At 41.9% G+C, this 19237-nt stretch overlaps 1 long non-coding RNA gene across 1 annotated transcript in view; it reads left to right on the top strand.

The window, feature by feature from the left end:
* Positions 1-19237, top strand: part of LOC110359432 (uncharacterized) — a 306576-nt gene that overhangs the window by 193364 nt on the left and 93975 nt on the right. The window contains exons 8-9 of the long non-coding RNA XR_002414620.2: positions 3867-3955; positions 4878-4985. This is a non-coding gene — a long non-coding RNA (uncharacterized LOC110359432). The remainder of the gene's footprint in view (positions 1-3866; positions 3956-4877; positions 4986-19237) is intronic.

Below are 19237 nucleotides of genomic sequence, written 5' to 3'. Positions count from 1 at the left end.
TCCACATGAAATTTAAAAATAGGCTGAGGGACTGGGTTACAAGTCACTGAGCTCCATGCGGTCAAATAAAAATGACAACAACAACAAAAAAAACAGTGCTAAATTAAGCTGTACAACAGGATTTCATTTACCAGAAATATTTAACTGGAGAAAACCACATTAAGGCAGTGGCCTCATTAACAAAAATGTCCTGTGCAGAGGTGGTTTCCCAGTTAACATTTTTGGGGGGCTGGAAATCTGACTCCTGAAAGAAACTGAAAAAATGGTTAAAAACTAAACAAAAATCTGTTTTTCTCTCAAGTCTGATGTATTTCTCTTCCTTAGTCCTCATTACTGAAGCTATTTGCATGGAAACTGTGGGCCAGAGTCTTGTTCTCCATCTTGCTGGGGTAAATCCGGAGTCGCTCCACCATACAAACCCAGAGCGTGAGCAGCGACCGTGGTAGCACAGAGGGGCACAGAGTGTCTTCTGTACACGATTTGTTTTCCAGCTCTCTCTGAGACCTCAGCAGCCCTGTGACTCTGGGAAAACACCTCCAAACCTGGAAAGGGAGAAGTTTTATTTGCTGGAGCACGGGGGGATTCCCAGTGGGGGATTAAAGAGATTTGCTTCCAGACTCCCATTCAGGTCAATGGGATTTGCGCAGCTCATTCCATGAAGGTCTTTGGAAAATTTCAGCCATGAAGGTTAATTATAAGCCTGTAATTAATCAGACATTCACTGTGGGCTGAAGTGGTCTGGCTGTCTGAGCACCAGCCCAGGAGCAGCTGCTGGAGACGCTGCAAGGCCAGGGCTGCGTGTTGGGATGGGGTGAGTGGTTTGTGCCATCGGTACCGAGTCCGGTGCACTGTGCAGGTGGGCTCCATCGAGGTCCCCATAGTGACCACAAGATAACATTTAGTGGGAGAACCGGTTATAAAACGGGGGTAAAAACCCCTGAACTTTTTATTACACCTTATGCAATAAAAAATGAGAATAAATCGGCAGCTGGAATTAAAAATCCAAACCAGATAAATTAAGTTGGGAAGCTATTTAAAAGACGTTTCTTAATTTAAAATTCCCTAAATGTGAGGTAGCAATAAATGACATCTCTCAAGTTAAAAGAATAATGACTCAGTTACACAAGAGTATCTCATCTGTTGGTTTTCCCCAAGCCATTGAACTAATGTGTGGCCAGAGGTACCTGCAGTAGGGAGGGACTTGTCTCTTTTTGTAGAATTTGGCTTGAGAACTTCTGTCCCCCCTCAAAATGATGGCAAAGTAGCATTGACTTCAGGGGACCAGGCTTTTCTCTTAAGTAATGTGATTAGCAGTGTTTCAATATTCTTTAACTTAATAGAAGCAAAAGGCAGCACTAGAGAGAGATGCTGATGAGGGAGGAAAAGAGCCATTTAGCTTCTCCCAAAATTAGAGGAACTCTTCTTTTTTTTCCGAAACATATGCTGCATTTCTTAGGATGAGGGAAAAATATGATGTAGGAGAAAATAACTTCTAGTTGATGCACTGAAACGTTTTTAACTATCCAAATGATGGAAGCTGCATACATGAGAAAATCAGCAAGGACTCCTAAAACAATATGAGGCCAACAAGAAAAAAAAGAAAATAAATATCCCCATTCCTGGAGGATGCCTGTTTCTTTAAGCAGCTGTTTCTTGTCTCTGAGGTAACAAAGTTGTCATGTGATGCATCTGTTACCATGGCAATAATCTGTAATTGTGCAGAAAATCCACCAAAGTATCGTGCAACTCCTTAGTGAATTGGATGGAGAGAAAAAAATCACCCCTGTGCAAGGCTTGAATTGATGATGTTGTGAAACTGCATTGGCCAAGTCAGCCCAGTTTCACCTCCAATGAATTTCCTGTATTTATTCACTCTGTTTCTGGGTTTGCTTGGTCTTTAAATATGTTCCTTGCTCATGCACTCATGGCCGGTAAATGGTGTGCATCTTCGTGTGTGCTTCCGTCCTCCTCTGCCGCATTCAGGGCATTTTATATAAAGCAAAGGATTTGGACACTCCTACTGTTCTGGTCAAAGGTGCGAGAACTGTAATTATTGAGCCATTCTTTTCAAGCACAGGTGATAAAATGGCACTAAATATTGTGCCCTGCTACAATTGCAATGAGAATTTATTTTATCTCACTCTCCCAAAGGGGCAGCCCCAAACATCTGCATTATCTCTGTTTCTTCATCAGGATGAGTTGTTACGCCAGTACCTTGGGAACAACTCCTACGCACACTCGTGTGCATGCTATATTTTTATTTATGTATAATGTATAAATTTAAATAAATCTTCTGCTTTCAGGCCAAGTTCAGCATCCTTTAAAGCTAACTGAAAATAGAAACACAGAAGGATGAGAAGATGAAATCTACAAAACTTTCTTCCCTGCATTAGTCATAAAATAAACTGCTGGAATTCACAAAGAAAATCCTTGAGCATTTTGAGTCATCTGCTCATGATATCATTGGGCTAAAAGTGTTTGCTACTATCCAAATCAAAACGCCAGAGAAATCTCATGAGAATATGCCTCATGGGCAAATCCCAAAAGGAGAACATCTGGATTTAAGATGCCATTGCCCTGTACTTAACCCTAAGCCACTGAGAAAAATTACTATTCTCCTGCTCTCACTCTTTATGTTGTTAGTAAATATTTATACTACACAAGCACCCAAAGGCCTCAAACAAGAGCAGACTTCCATCCTGAGGCTCGTGCAGGCCTAACAGAGAGAGAAACCCCCTCTGCTCTGAGGAGCTTGTTCGTTATTTATTTTTCCTTTCAGCTATGATGTGATGAGCTGCCCCATGCCCAGCAACTGGCTGTGATTTCATGTTATTGGCCACTAGATGAGACCCTCAAAAAAAAGGTGGTTTCTTCAGCGGTGTTAGTTCAACTGAGGCAGCTTAGAATCAGTGAAAACTCTTCTAAATTGTGCCTACACCAGCAGTGCCACCTTTAGCTTTGTCTGCCCAGGCTCTAATGTAACCCATTGAGCCTGAGTTAATAACATAAAACTGCTTTGTCTTCCCTTGTAGTTTAGAAGGTGTTAATTAGACTGATGTGGATGATTTAATACTGCATCACACTAAAATTCTAGCCTAAAATACAGACCTTCTCACAGCCTGGCATTTGTAGTGAGCAAATTAAAGTTTCCCCAACTTGTGCAAGTCCCTGCCTGCTTTTAAAGGCCAACAAAAGTGCCTCATCTGCAGAAGCAGGGCTGTATCCCAGGGTGGGAAGACCTTATAGAAAGTCATTTGCTCTCTGCCATGTGTCTCACTAGCTGAACCCAACACCACTGAGTGGGAAACCCAAGATCTGCCCTTTTTCAATCAATTTTGAAAGACAGATTCTGATATCTTTGTTGTGCGATCCTCAGCAGGTCATAACCTGATCCTCCTGCAACTGTTTCTGGAGGGGAAATGTATGATGCCAATGTAAAATAGCAGGAACTTCCCAACAGCCTTGGGTACTTTGTTGCATGCAGAGTTTGCCTCTAATTTCTAATGAAATGGAAACAACCCAGTAACAGAAAGAACCTCCCCATTGCTGAAAATGTATCACACCTGTGCACTCCTCAGCACACCTGACAAAGGAAAAACACAATTAACATAATTAATTGAAGCAGAGCCTAGGCGGGGCTTCCTCACTTTTTTAACAAGGACCCAATTTGAAAAAGCTCTTTCTGTTGTCCTTGACACCTCTCAATAGGTTTAATTCTAAGGAGGTCTTAGCTTTCCTAGTTGCCTCCCTGTACCCTTTGACAACAGCCTTATATTCTCCCTGAGTGGCCAGCCCCTCCTTCCATGATCTATAAACTCTCCTCTTCCACTTGAGCTTACCCATCAGTTCTCTGTTTAACCACGCAGGTCTTCTGGCTCCTTTCCTTGACTTCCTACATGTCGGGATGCTCTGATCTTGTGCCTGGCAGAAACAGTCCCTGAACACTGTAGAAGTGGTAAGAGGGTGGTGCGTACTGGATTTGGAAGGTTTCCAAGGGAAAGGGTTTGCTTGGAGCAGCGCAGGGTTGGGTTTTCTCGGGCTTCTGAGCTTGGCATTGTAACGGTTGGCTCTATAAGGAGGGCCTGTTACTCCTCTCTCATCTCTTTGCAACTTTCCTGCTGGATGTGCTGAGACTTTTCACTTCTAGAGAGAGGCCTCTTGAGATGACTCACCACACTCCCCCAGCCCCATGAGATCCCAAAGCTGGTGTGGCCACTGTGGGAAGGCAGGAAGCGGCAGCCAAAGCAGAACTATTCTGAAATAAGTGCTCAGGAATGTTCTGACCTCTTGCCTCACTGAAGCATCTTTTTTTTTCTTCTTCTTTTTTTTCTTTTCAGAAAGCACATTAAAAGAGCTGTTTGTACATAACTTTAATCTGCATGTGCACATACACAGATTCAGCCTGGGCGAGGGAAAAGGCATCAGGGCTCTGCCGATTGTAGGCGTTCAGGGCTCCCGACAGCTGTGACAGACCGCAGCCTTTTTGCTACCTTAAAAAACATAATGGAACACTTTTGTAATTTTAGCTGTAAATGCACTTCTGCTGTATCACAGGGCAGTGCTTCAGTATGAGGAAAGAGAAATACAAGAAGTGCAGAAATAATGTGGTGACAGGCCAAAGAACAGCTTATAACACACCCACAGAGTGTTTCCTGTGAAAACAATATTCTCCTGGTTCTGCCTGGGATGCTCTTGCTTGCCCGCTTTAAGGAGTAATTTCTCAGAGCTAGATTTTAGATGTTCAAATCTTGTTAACTCTTCACAGTTTAATACATCACAACTTCTCTGCTTGCTGAGTTTGAGCCACTGCATTAAAATTGCATCCACAACCAGAGTCATCACTATTACTGTTAACTTGCCTTTTTCTCTCATCCCAGGCTCTACCTAATGGTCTCAACCTATGATCCCAGTTTGTACTGCATACATGACTGAAGAAGATCATAGATCTCAGTCTTTCCACAGTTTTGACAAAGCGGATAAATAAGGTGAGTAGTATCAGTGTAAAAGTGAGCTTAGGCAAAGTCTTTTGAAGTAGCAGAAGTCTTTGTGGCATGTGGTCATGGCCTGAAAAGAAAGACAAAGACTGCGGTGGTGTCCTGAGTATGGACCTGAGAGAAAGAGGGATGGTGCTTAGGAAATGTGTCTGCTGGGGTGCTGCTTCTGCTACGTACTAAGAGCAGAAACTTTGAGGTTTGGGACAGACTGCAGTGATTGCTGGATTTAGCTGGGAAGAAATTGTCTTCTGGATGAATTTACCAGGCTTGATGTTGTGAGGGATGTAAAATACAGTATGTTTCATGGGGTAGGATCTCCTAAGGAAGTCTCATTCACTGAGCCCCTGCCCAGACTGGGGCTTAAGGTGTTGCAATCACAACCCACTGGTGGTGGACACAGCACTGCTAGTGGCATGCCATGGGGTGGGCTGCAGGCCATGTGGGGTGCAAAAGCTTGACTAAAGGGTGCAGTGGTTCCTTTTAGTCTCAAAGTCTGTGAGATGGACATCAAAGGAAAAAATGATTCAGTCGAGAAGCTGAGTTGTGGCTGTGTTGGGTTTTAATGTTGTCGCGTGATGATCAGTAGGGGCTGGCTGGCAGTGAGGTGGGCTCCGTGCTGGAAAAAGGCTCAGGAAGGGCTTCATTAGCACCCACACAGTGCGAGGCCCTGCTGGTAGGTAAATGCTCTGCAGCAAGGAAGGTGGGGGTGTTAGAGGGAGCCTGAAAGGCCAAAACTGAGCTTTGGGAGGCCTTGGTGTTTGAGTGAGGCCAACTGGAGATGTACCGAATGGAGCTGGGAATGTGAGATCAGAGGAAACTTTCAGGTTGCTTAAATGTTTTAATAGAAATCTCAAGGAGCAACAGCTATAAATTGAAACATTTCAGTCTAAGTCAATAAAACTGATCCAGTTTTTGTTCAGAATGCCTCCTTCAACCTATTTAATAGCTCAAATTCCTTAAGGGAGTCAGTTCCACAGGCTTGTCTTTCCATAGACCTTATTGGCAGATTGCAGCAGTTATCTTCCGTGCCTTGTTGAGAGGGATGCTGGCTCTTCAGGCACGTATTTCTGCTACAAGTCCTCCCAGAGGTGTTTGTATCTGTGTGCAATCTGACTGGTGGTGGCTACAGTGTTCCATATGGTTCCACATCAGGAGAATGTGGGGCTGGACGTCCCGGGAGGTCATCTCATCCCCCACGCTGGGACACTCGTTGTTCTCCTCCAAAGGCTGAGCAACTTGCTGGGTTACAGATGTAACTGAGCATTACATCTGTTCCTGCTGGACTTGCCATGCACTGCTGGTTGGGACAGCGGTGAAGGACAGAGCTGCAAAGGATGAGGGAGAAGGAATGTATTTTGTTTTTCTTCTTTCACAGTCTACCTACAGACATCTCTACATTCCCCCCTTTCCTTTCTTCCTAAGCCCTTAGATTTGGGCATAATGTTTTTATATTGCTTCAGAAATCAATCTGTTCGCTAACCTGACTGAGAATAAGTAATGCAGCTACATATTTCTGAATAGTTATATGCTCACGATCTGTTTGTACGATATGCTCCAGTTTTCCTAACATCTGGTTCCAGCCAGTTGCTATCAGCCCCTTGGTTTTATAAGCACTAAATTCACCCAGTTTTTAATGCAGGGGAAAAAAAATACAGCCCAAAGAGCATAACATTTACAAGCATTTTTTGTGGGAGTGGAGACAGGAGGCCAAGTTCTGTTCTCAGACAGAGTCCAGCCTTTGCATTTTTGGGTGGGCCTCTGAAACCATATTTTATCCTTAAGGTGCCTCGTTTTCAGCCAAGCTAAACTGATTCCTGTCAACTATTATCACTCCAGTATGAATGGGTTTGGCATAGAGACTCAAGGGAGGCTCGGCAAGATGGCTTTTTGGGATGCTTGTCAAATGCAAACTGAACTGTTACACATGCAGTATGCGCGTGTGCCTTTGTCTTCTGGGAAGGGGGACACAGGGATGGGGTGGTTTCATGTTTCTGGTGGCCTGGCATGCCTCTTTTTCTCACCTGGTGTCCATCAGATGCTGTGTTTGGTGGAGATAAGGGGAAATAACCTGTGGCTGTCCCAGCAGGCTGCAGCATCCCAGGGCCCCTCCGCAGGTGGTTCTTTCAGTGCAGCCCTGAACATGCAAGGAAGACCTTTATGCTCCAAAGCCTTCGGCTCATTATCTGCAGGGATAACTAAGGGTGGATTTTTATTGAGCACATATGACAGTGGATGATCCAAAAGCACAAGGCAGTCTGGCAGCTTTGTTGAAATCTCTCCATAAGAAAACCAGGCATCTACAAAACCAGTGCTGCCAAGCCAGTTTCTGACACAAACAGTAAATCCATCCATAATGAGAGATGCAAAACCACTCAAATCCTTGGAAAACCTGAATCCACGTTATCCACGTGCAGTTTACAAGGGGGTCAACCAGCTGCTGTCTTGCTGTTGTAGCCAAATTACCTTTTTACTATAATTTTATCCTCTGTCTTCTCATCCCAGTTTGCTGTTCACCCTCTTCTGTGTTAAGACTCTAAGGTGAGAGTGAAGCTCTGAGGGATGAGAACTCTCCTTAAATAATTTGAATTACAGTCCTGAATAATTCGAGTCAGGTCATTAATGCCATTGAAAACTTTGGTAATGCTAATTCTAATAAAAATACCACATACCAGGGGTCCTGTATGCTCTGCAAGGGGAACACAAATGCATTTGGGGTGAAAAGGAGATAGCAAACCAGAAATTGCTCATACTTAAGTCACTGAAGGGTTGCAATTCACATATGGATGAAATTTGGCTCTAGAATAGGATAATGTATTTGTAAGTAGAATAAATCTGGTCCACTAATTCTTTTTCTGCCTGCTTTGTTTTAAAAGACAAACCATCTTCATTTTACATATGCACATAAAGCATGGATAGTTGAAACAGGTAATGGTGTAAGTTTCTGAGTAGGATTTGTCTTTTTTTTTGGCAAAACCTCACTTTGTGAAGATGATTAGAGTGAATACATGTCCTCTTGTAGAGGTTCTGCTTATCTGTTCCTGAACTGTGACTGGTAATGGTGTGGCACTAATTCAGATCCTGCAGAATTGCATGTAGGTTTCCACAGTTACTTTTCTGTTGCTATCAAACACTCAAACTAAGGCTATGCTGTGGTCATACAGACAGAAAAATGACATCATGCTTAAAACCACTAATCCAAATGCTTTGGAATCTGAAAGATGAACTGTGTTCTAATTAGGAGCAAAAAACAATGACATTTGAAATGGAGAAATTTCTTGGATTATTATTATTTTTAAATCCTCCCCTGGCTTTCCTTCCAGCCAAAGCTGTGACAAGTGCATTCAAGCTGATAATAAACATACACCTCTGAGGTCACAGCTAGGATTTTTAATTTAAATAAATAAATAAGGATGAATTTTCTGGTCTCCAGGGATCCAGCATTCAGGAACGCGCAGCACAAAGTCTGCTCTGCAAGGTCAGTGTGGAAGATGTTTTTTCTGCTGTTTAGCATAACTGTTTGGGTTTCTTTTTCCATTATTTGAAAATACAAAACAGCCTCTTTCTATACTTCTCCTCCTTCCAAGGTTGGTAGGTTTTAACGACAGGCTTTGGGATGGTGACGCTTAGTAGGGATTATTCACTGCATGGAAAAAGCCAGAATTACTCACAGCAGCCACACTGTTTGAGGAGGTCACCAGATGTGACCAGCTCATCGTGCCTTGGTTGATCAGAGCTGGCTAGAGAAACATTGAAGAAACCATATTCCACCAGCTGTTGGGTTCTGCATGTCTCAATGCTGCTGCATCTTCTGGAAATGAGTCCACTTTGTTTTGGGGAGGAAACTGGAGAGAAATTCCAATAACATTAAAACGGACACATAGGCACATGAAGAAAAAATTATTTTTTGGTCTGAAACAAATTTTCTCCCAAATTTCTCATTATTTTGCATTATCTAATTGGAAATTGATTGAAACAGAAATTAAATACTTCATTCTAAAAAGCTGGTTTTATTTTTTTCCTAGAAGCTGCTTCTGCAGAGAACTGAATGTGAGGGAGGAGGAGGTTGTAGTTGTTTAGAAGACAGCAACACTTTGAACTCTAATTTATAAATTCTTTGAGAAATGCACCTTCCATCCTTGAACCAGTTTGCCTTGTTTCCTACTTGAGTCAAAGTCATTGCTCAAATGCAACAAAGCCTGCCATCTATCCCCCTCCCCAAAATGAGGTAACCATAATTCCCAAAGATGCGTTGCAGAAGCTGGTGTCCACAGAGACATGAACCAATGCTGTGTGTCATCCCCACTCAAGAAATTCTGTTTGAGTGGCCCTTTGTTTTTGCATGATCTGTTACATTGGAAGTGAGGCAAACGGGCTCTTCATCTCTATCCTCAGCCCCTGCTCACTTTACCTCTATCCCCATCTGGAGAATAATATAATGAGAATAGTTATAGAGGTTGTTGCAAGGAATCACCTACTATCATGCACCTGCCAACAGGGTGGATTAACTGTCTGGTTCTCTTAGGAACAGAATAAATCCTGACGTATTTTGAAAACATATCCTCACTTGCTTCTGAATTTCTGTTCTGCTCAGTTTCATCTCAGTCATAGCTGGTTTTCTAGAAGTGCCACTATTCATATTGAATTTACACCTTGCAAGCACTTGCAGGCTTGTTGTTTACCATGGGCTGTTCTTTATTGATTTGATTTTGTGTGTTTGTGTTCTGTTTTGTTTTATAACATTTCATGGCATGGACAGCAACTTTACAGGTACTGGGCTAGCCTACTAATTGGTTTCACATCTCTCTTTGTGGATTTAGTAGAGTCTTTGTTGGTTCTTGCTTATTTAATTAATTATTTATTTATTTAACCACAGAAATGGAAGAAAAAAACAGTTCTATAATGTGATAGTATCATTCATTACTTCCTGCAGCTATTTCTGTGCAGACCACAAAAATTATTTAGTTGCTGAGAAAGGGCAGATCATAATAGGTCTTCTAGACTGAATATTCAATGTGACAGAGGACGGCTCTTCCAGGGTCAGTGGGGAGAGAGTGGGAGCAAAGCTGGGCCCAGTGCTGGATATTAAGTGCGGAGGTACCTTTGGAATACAGTGCAGGAGCTTCATCTGTGCCACCATGGTAAAGCTGAGCCTTAGTGCTAAGTGAAGTTTATTGGAGTCTTTCAGTGGGTGTGATTCCACTTTGAATCAAAATAATCAACTTCTTGTTTCTTCTGTGCTTTCACAACATGTGAGCTGACTTTCCGGAGCCCCGTTGCTGTGATGTGGGAAGGGGCTGTAGTGGGACTACCCGGACTCGGGACAGACTCACCCTGTTCCGAGCTGCCCCTCAGCAATGAGTCAAGTTTGGCTCGGTGCTTCCAGGTGAAGCAGCCGTCACTCCCCAGTGATGGCTGCTCCAGCTCTGACTTTAGTCTTAACTTTTTCTAATCTTGTCTAAAGCAGACTTTTTACAAAGTGAAAAACAATTTTCTGCATTTATAAATTACAATTAAATGATGAAAATATTTCTACCTGTGTATTCGCTTACTAATTTGGAAACTAAACGTGTCCTGACCGTATTGTGTCTACAGCTTTGACTTATGTGGCAAGCAGGCTTTTCTTGAGACTATTTAAGAAAATGAATGCTAGGATTTTATCGCTAGTTTACTTTTGCCATTTGATTATGACAATGGTGCTTGGTTATGGGGAACAAAATTCAGATGAAATAAGACATCCTTGTAATAGCATATGCTGTTCTTCATGGTACTTAAGACACACACGAACAACAATAAAACAACTTTAGGTGAAGGGCCAGTGAATAAGAACACTAGACTTCATTCTTTTTTCCTGCAGAATAAATTCCCTTCTGTCTGCAAGCATCTCATTTGCTGTTTGTACAGAAAGTCCTTTGTTAGTCATTTCTCATTACAGCTGTTGATAAGGCCTGTCCAAAAACATGCCAAAGTGCTTTTGTAAGTTAGATATTTTACATCAAGTACCAACAGCCAGTAATCATACAGTGGGTCTCTCTTAAAAACTTTTTCACTGTTGCCTTTTTATTTAGATAACATTGCCACGATACTTGCAGCAAGGGAATAGTATGAATACTTCAGTATGGTGTTTGGTTGGAAAAGCAACTGAGAATGTTTTAACTGTTAGGAAGAAACTTCACTTTAATTAACATGATTTCAAATATTACTACTTGTACGATAGGAATGTCTTGTATTGTAAGGGCATTTGTTTCAATGAAAATAGTACTGCACGTGGGAGCAACATTTTCTGTGCTGTTAAGCAATAGTGAATAGTATTTTATTTTCAGCTTTAAGAAATATACATAAAAATATTAATAGTTCATTTATATCTTTATCACATATATACAAAGTAGCTTCCCTTCCCCTCTGAGTCTGATCTTTATTGCCAACCTTCGCACATTTGTTTGTAATTTGCAATTTCAGTACTTTCCAGTGTTGTCTATCCATTTCCAGTCCAAAATAAGCAGTGATATGGAGAAATGTTTGTTGGGAATGGTAATGAGCTGTTTCTCATAACACTGAACAGTACCCAAATAAATGATTGCGCAACAGCCCGTAAGCAAACAAAGATCTACTTTTTTGCACAATGCATAATTAAGTTGTGGAACTCATTGCCACAGGATGTTTTAGGTATCTAAAGTTCAAGAAGCAACCAAACAAGTGAATGGAAGCAAAGGTCTCTAAAGGGCTATTAAATGAGATGACGCAGATGTAGGCTACAGCTCAGGAAGTCCTTAAACCACAAATTGCTTGAAATGGAGAAGATATGGAGAATTTCACACTTGCATCACTTATATGTTTTCTCCAAATGCCCATAACTGGCCTTTTCCAAAGACAGGATATTGTGTTGCATGGGCCTTTGGCATGACCTGGTCTAACCTTTCTTGTATGTACCTGTGGCTCCTGGGGAGCACAAGGAGGAATAATCTTGAGCACAGGGAGAGGAGCAGGGATTTTCATTCAGGTTAGACACAAAGATAATGTTTTCAGGTGTGGATAGTCTGAAAAAAATATCTCCTTTTAGGCATATAAGAAATCTGTGAGTCTCCAACTGCCAAGTACCTTGGGCTCTGCTAGTTCCTTTGAGCTCAATTGTTTGGGGAGAGAAGAGTGGAGGATGTTATATATCAGGTTGGAAACTTTATTGGGAAAAGCCTCCAAGAGTTTTGTGTATGAACCACAAGTGGAAAAATGCGATGAGCAGTGCTTACTAAGAACAGGAGGTGGTGGTGACAACCTGGCTACTTACTTGTTAACTCTGCTCCGGTGGCCATGCTGTGGCATGGAGTCCTTCAGGTCCCAACTGAAGTCAGGTCCCATTTATTTCCACATCACATCTGTCTCCCAAGGGTTTCGTTATGCAGAAAAGCTAACCACAGGCTGGAGAAAGAGATGAGGACATGTGCGATTCTTTCCCCTGCTTTGGAATTTCAGTCTGAGACCCAGAGAAATAAAGTGACTTTAAGGAATATTGGATTTTTTGTTGTTTTAATTTTTCTTAGTTTTTAGGGAACATGAGACATTTTCTTTGGCACTAGTTGTGATGTAGAGTAATAAAGATGGCATTTTCTTTTATTTTAAAGTAAGACCACATATCTCACTTGAACCAAGATAGGTGTATCAGCCTCCATCCAGTCTATTTTATATTGACTTAGGAATACCAATTGTGGGAAGCAAAAGACTTTCTCTCATGAAAATAAATGTTAAGCTTCCCTCATTGGATACAAAGCAAAACAGTTACATTTTCAGCCTCCAGCTGCCAAGGACACCTATGAGCATTTTCCTACCACAGACATTTTGCAGGCAATGTGGAAAACATGCCACATGCCAAAGGCATTAAAAGAAAGAGCCAATCATGAATAATTCATTTGGAATTCACTATAATGGTGTTAGTCATAATGAAACCTAAGCTGGTATTAACATGGGGGTAATAGGTACAGCACTTCCTCAAGAATCACTCTTTATTAAGAGGGAGTATTAAGGAGAGCTTGGAAAAGGGATCCTGTTTCTGCCAGTGTGATGCCCTGGTCTATGCAGAGTGGTGCCTGATTGTCTCCAGGAAAACAGACAAGCTATGTTGGCTATGATCAGTTTTGAGGTACTCAGCCTACTAGTTTAAAAAGAAATTGCTTACAAAATGACTATATGCAGCAGCTTAGAGTAGCAGTAGATGTGCCAGTAGAAGCATTGGTTCAAAAGAATAAGTGATCTGATCATATTTCTTTCTTCTTCCAACAAGCTTCTGTGCACATGAGGTGTTTTCACGTTTGCTTCGCAGCTGCTGGGGAAACAGGGAAGCCTGTTGTTGCATGAGGAGAGAAGAGAATTGGTGTTTTGGGCTGGGTTTGTCTCAGCCAGTCTGCAGGAGGGTAGAGCCTGGGGTTCCCAAAGGGGGGTGAGATGCTGCTCCGGTGTGCTGGGTGCTCACATGCAGCCATTCACTGCAAGAGGAATTCACTAGGGAAGGAAAAACCTGTGCTGCATAACTTCAGTAATGAGGTGATCCGGAATCACTCAAGCCTTTAAGGATGTGCTTATGCTCTGTTGAAAGCCTGTGATGATCAGGTTTGGTTTTTTCCCTAGACTTTGAAATAACCAAGCAGTCGGTGTGTGTTTGGAGTTCAGTACTCTTGAACTTGGACTGTATAAGGAGTAATCAAAGGCAGACTCGACAAGGGCAGAGTCAAAGTAAATGGTTCACAGGGCACTCTAGTTGAAATATGTTTGCATAAAGTTGCTATCAGAGTCAATCCTCAGAACAAGATGGGAATGATTCAGGAACAGGCGTAAGGGCCAAAACATTCATGCTAAATAATTTGCTTTGCTTTAGTATTCTAAATCTCAGGTTTGTCCAGTTGTGCTAGGTGAGCATGAACTCCTAGTTCACTGAAAGGGCAGCTTTACAGTACAATTTTCATCATGCCTCAGTTGCCGTCATCTTTATACAGTGACCACAGAGCCCTTGCTGGAGATGCTCTGAACAGAGAAAGCAATCTGCTCAGCTAATGAACATCCTGCAAAGTGTAATTATGAGACCTTTGACTCATGAGGTGGAACTGATTAACCAAAACACTAAAATAACAAGAGAAGTTAACAATAGTTACCCAATACAATGGAGCCCTGCCAGGTGCACTGTTACAATATCACACCTGTGATTGTCACCAATGGACACCACTCAGTGGGCAAGACCAGGAAGGTGCCACAAAGATGTGCTGGAGTCTTCCCTGCTGCATGTTGCTGTTTGTGTTTTCTGTACACCAAGCAGTACAGCTCTTTCTCCAGTGTAAGAACTTGCAAAATAAAAGATGGAGGAAAGAAAAGTGTTGTTCATCTTTCCTTTATTTTCTGACATGAGAACTACAGGTCTGGAAAAAAAACCGAAGGGCTTGACATTTACCATTCATAAATTCTGCAGAAACAGATCCAGACACTGAAGCTGCAGGAGTGAAAGAATACAAAGTTCGTCACCTGCTGACACTTGTCTTGAAAGGAGAGTGTCAGAGACAAATCCTGTCAGGACTGAGTGCCCAAGAGAAGTGTCATGTTCCAGATCTTTTGCTGCATGAATAAGTTAGGTCTTCTATTGTGAGCCTGCAGAGATGCCAGGACCTGCAGAGGTCTGGACACAAAAGGGAAAAGGCTTTTTTTCCTCCTTGAAGATTATGACTCAGGTAGGCTTGGTAAGGAGCCTGCTGCCATCATCAATCCACCCTGCTCCACACACACCCAAGGGCCATCAGCATGAAAATTAAACGAGTTTGGGTTTGCTTTAACATCATGATTTTTCTGAAGAGCATCCCAGGTTATGGCACCTGTCATGAGACTGCTTTGCCTGCAAATGGTGGACAGGGAAGAGCTCTCCAAGAAGATAATTCAGAGCACCTCAGTGAGATCCCTGCTCTAAATTGCCCAGATGCGTTCATCCTGATTTGTTAATCATAGTGGCAACCCACAGGGACAAGTCTCTTTGAGGTAAGTTATATGTTTTAGGTCTCTAATGACTTCTCCTGATTGACTTCCTGTTCACATCAGGAAAACGAACTTGCTTGGGGGTAACAGACAGATTCTGGATGAGTTTCCTGCTGCTGCTGAGACTGTGTGTGCAAGGGACACACAGATGTGCCTCTGAGGGCTCGCTGCACCAGTAGTGCTGATGCTCAGAGGTGGCCAGTGACCGCTTCTTTCCATACATCTGCAGGAATGCAGAATTTTCCAAGGAATGCAGAAAAAAATCCATGTGTATCTCTTTTTATCTCGAGCATTGACCTGTGGATTATGTCAGGCAAACTCAGATGCTTCAGGGAATTCTAGTTCAGCTTTTTATGAAGAACTGAGTAATTGCCTCTGTTTTACTTTCTTCACCTTCTCTGTTAACGATACAACCTATCCCCTGGGGTTTAAACCTATCAATGTCAGTAAATCCAGGTAATTCTGATAATGTTAAACTTTTGGCTTTCTTTGCGTTGTCAGAGTTATGGTATAATCTTTTACTGTAGATGGTTGTATGAGATGGGTGTGGTGTGCTTTGGAAGATGTAGAACCTGAGTGGGATTTGTTATGGAGTAAAGGGCAAATAGGGGTTTGGATTTCTTTGCTTCTGAATGCAAAAATCACCTTTCTGTTCCCATGGGAATCTGCTAGAACTTTCTCTCTGCTACATTCACTTTGCTTAGCTCATATTGGACTAAAATGCTTGAGATCATTACTTATCTGTGTAGCTGAGACCTAGTGCTGATTACAAAAATCATGTGTAGCTGTAGACATCTTTAATTCCAATAACTTTAAACAAAATAATTAGTCATTTAGCTAACTGAGCTGCACAACAACATTTTTAAATAGGCTTTCCCAATTTTACAGATGTTAATTTGTGGTGTACGGATTGTGTGATTTACTGATGGTGACACAGTGGATGTGTAATAAAGCCAGAAAGTGGTTCCAAGGCTCCGATGAGGACATGAGCAAGCTGCCTCAACAGAGAAATATTTACACCAAAAATAGGGCTCAGCCAAACATTATTTTGGTGTGGGTAGGAGATTGCTTCATTACATTCATCATTTTATGGGGAAAACTGTAAGAAAAATCAACCAAGAATGTTATTTTAGAGTCAAATTTTCATTTTGAATTTAGAAAATGCTTGTGTTGGTGATTTCTCATTTATCTTAGTGGTTTTCACCAGTGATTGTGTTAGAGTGAGTTTTACTTTGGAAGTTGGAATCTTGTTTTCTTTCATGCCCATAATTTCCAGAGACTACATTATTTGTTTGTTTCTTGTTCTAATTTGCTGCGGATTTTCCTCTGTGTGCTTCAAGAGCTACTGTGCGTCTCCCTATGTTGGATGTTAAGAAAAGGTGGGATTTTTTTAATGTTCTATTAAAGTTCTTTGTATGGAATATGATGTCTCAAAATAGCGTGATATACATTTAACACTAGATCATGTTGAATACCTTTGGGTTTGTGAAAATGGCGTTACAAGCTAGCATTCTGTGTAGCCTGTTTCTCTTACATTGGTAGTACTTGGCCTGACTCCTGCCCCCTTCCTCCACTGTGCTAAGCCTCTGGTCTTTTTGGTCCTGGGGATCCGAATTTTGTGATGCAGCAGTAATTATGGGTTGGCTGTTTGGTGGATTCACTAGGCATTTCAAGGCGCGGGCTTCCTTGCTCTCCAGAGGAACTGCATTAATGACCTAACATTATGTTGTCGTGCCTGAGTTTCAATACACTGTCCCTCTGTGCTGAACAATACATCAGGCAGGTAAGAATTCTGAACTTTCTTTCAAATTCATGCAAAGTATCTCTTTTTAAGAAAGATTGCTTTTAAAGCATGTGGCAAATCCATGAGGCAATGGCTAGGTCAGTTTGGGAAGAGAAATTCAGGAGGCTCTCTCCACTAAATGTAGTATTTCTGTTTGTGGAGTGTTACTGATTATTTTTTTATAGCATATATCTTAAAAGGTGCTTTTTATATTAAGTTTTATATATTGCAGTTGATGCCTGGTAGAATATTTGTTTTTGGTACAATGGTGTATGCTTAGGAGCTGTGCTTTGTTATGCAGCATGGAGTACAAGAACATATATATCACTTTATACATGTGCTTTGGACATCCTCATTTTATTTATACATATCCTTAGAAAGACAATGCTTCTGTTGCTGTCAGCTAAGAACTGTTGGATTCCCATACTGAGATTTGAAGAGAAGTATTAAATTATGTAGACGCTGTGCTGAGTTCTCAAAGAACTAATAGTGCAAATTCACATGATCTGCATGACCATGATTAACTTTTCAGTTAATGATCCTATTTGTTATGCTTACAGATCCCATATGTGCTTTGTATACAGCACACAAGCCAACAAAATATACATATGGGAGTGCTGCAAAAGCATACATATATGCAGTATGTTTAAGGCCTTTGAATGGAATTTCTGGGAAACTCACTTTAAAGGTAATATCATGGGCAAATACAAAATATCTGTGGGGCAGGTTCTAAGGTAATGTAGTCCCAGGTAACTTGTCAACAGCAAGGCAGAGCAGTAAAATTACAAACTTCAGAAGCAATCTTAAGAACTGATAACCGTGAGGCAAAACTACATTCGTTTGGAATATTACCAGAAACAGAGAAGAGTGTGTAGCATAATCAAGTATTTCCGCTGCTGTGTATTGTATGTTTAATGGACCACACAAGATTTTACCAGAAAATCCGATTTCACAAATGTTTTAAAGCCACAAGTGCCTGGTGATGACATAGCCATAAAATACAGCTTTTAAAAATCTTCCACCAAGGGGAGAAGTTCTCTGCATTATATCAGCAACATTGATTTAAACAATGAAGAATTGATTATAAAATTGGAATCCAAATTGAACTCTGTGAGTAAATCCAGATCCGTGCTCAAACCTCAGTTTGAGCTGAAAAGTCTGGACTGTGTTTGATTTGGGAAGCAGAACCTCTGGTTCTTTGGTGAGGTCCTGCTGCCACTGTTAGAGATGCTGTTTACATAAGATGAAATGAAAATGAACCCGGGCAGGGTTTATGAGAAATCAAGCTTGCATAGTGGGTACAGGATATAGGTAGCCTGCCAACACTTCACCATCTTTTGTAACATAAGTAAGTGTTTGTAACACCTTGATGTGTATTTAACGGTTAAATTTAGGAAAACACATTTCTGTATCAGTGGAGAATGACAGCTCTGAAAACTTTACATCTTTGCCATTGCAGACACCTTTCTTCAGGGCGTTAGCTCTGGCAGACCACAGAAAGGGAAGAACAGAGGTGAAAAGACAAAACTTTATCATGCAAATAGCACGCTGCCTTCCAGAGCCATGGGCTGTCTTGCAGGTGGTGAAATTCCACAAAAGCACCAGAGCTTCCCGTCTTCTGCTCCTTAAGGCCACGGCATGTGTGTTTATTGCACAAGGAGCAGCCTGACTTTAGCTCTGGTTCTTGCACTGTTTATGAAGAAGCTCTTCTCAAAGCTAAAGTCATCAATGTGATTCTCTGGTTCCTCTCAGGCGACGGGCTCCTACCGTAACGTGTCATCTTCAGATGCAGAGCGCTTCGCCTGTGACAGCTGGCTGCGTCAGAACTGCTTGGTGTGATATTTTGCTGCGTGAATCAAGTCTCTTAACACTTGGCAGGTGGTGTTTGGTCACAGTTATGTTTGTTGCACAACTTTTAGTTCACCACATTGAAAATGCTTTCCCTCGCTTCTTTGGGCCAGTGTATTCCCTGCTCCTGTTCAAAGAGAAAAGGTAGAGAGTCCTTTAGCTAACATGGTTTGTAAACGTGACCATGGACACACACTTTGGCTGGGAAACTTGTTCTGTAACACCAATAAAGCACAAGTTGCTTTTCTTGGTATCTCAGGGAAGACCAGAGGTTGTGGGCATCAGCTTGCCCCATTAGAAAGGGTGGCCCTGCTCCTGTGGGAAGCTGTAGGAGGAGTCTGATCCTTCCAGTCCCTCACCTCAGAGCATCTCCAACACGTACAAGTGGCCTTGGCAACCCACATGGAAATACAGTAGTGAAAAGGTTTTTATTTGCCTCTGCTGGGCTCTGAATCAGCTGGCGTGAAGCACTCCTGAGACCTGCTGTGGTTTTTATAACCTGTCCTGTGGTAGCTTGGGGAAATCTACCCTTCTGCCTGGGAAGAAGACAAAGCTGGTGGATCTTGTCGACTTCTGTGCGCCTCCAGGTGTGTGTTGTCCCTGCTACACC

This window comes from Columba livia, chromosome 14, assembly GCF_036013475.1.
Source record: "Columba livia isolate bColLiv1 breed racing homer chromosome 14, bColLiv1.pat.W.v2, whole genome shotgun sequence".
NCBI lineage: Eukaryota > Metazoa > Chordata > Aves > Columbiformes > Columbidae > Columba > Columba livia.
Note: the sequence above shows the minus strand (reverse complement) of the source record. Positions and strands in the feature narration are given on the sequence as shown.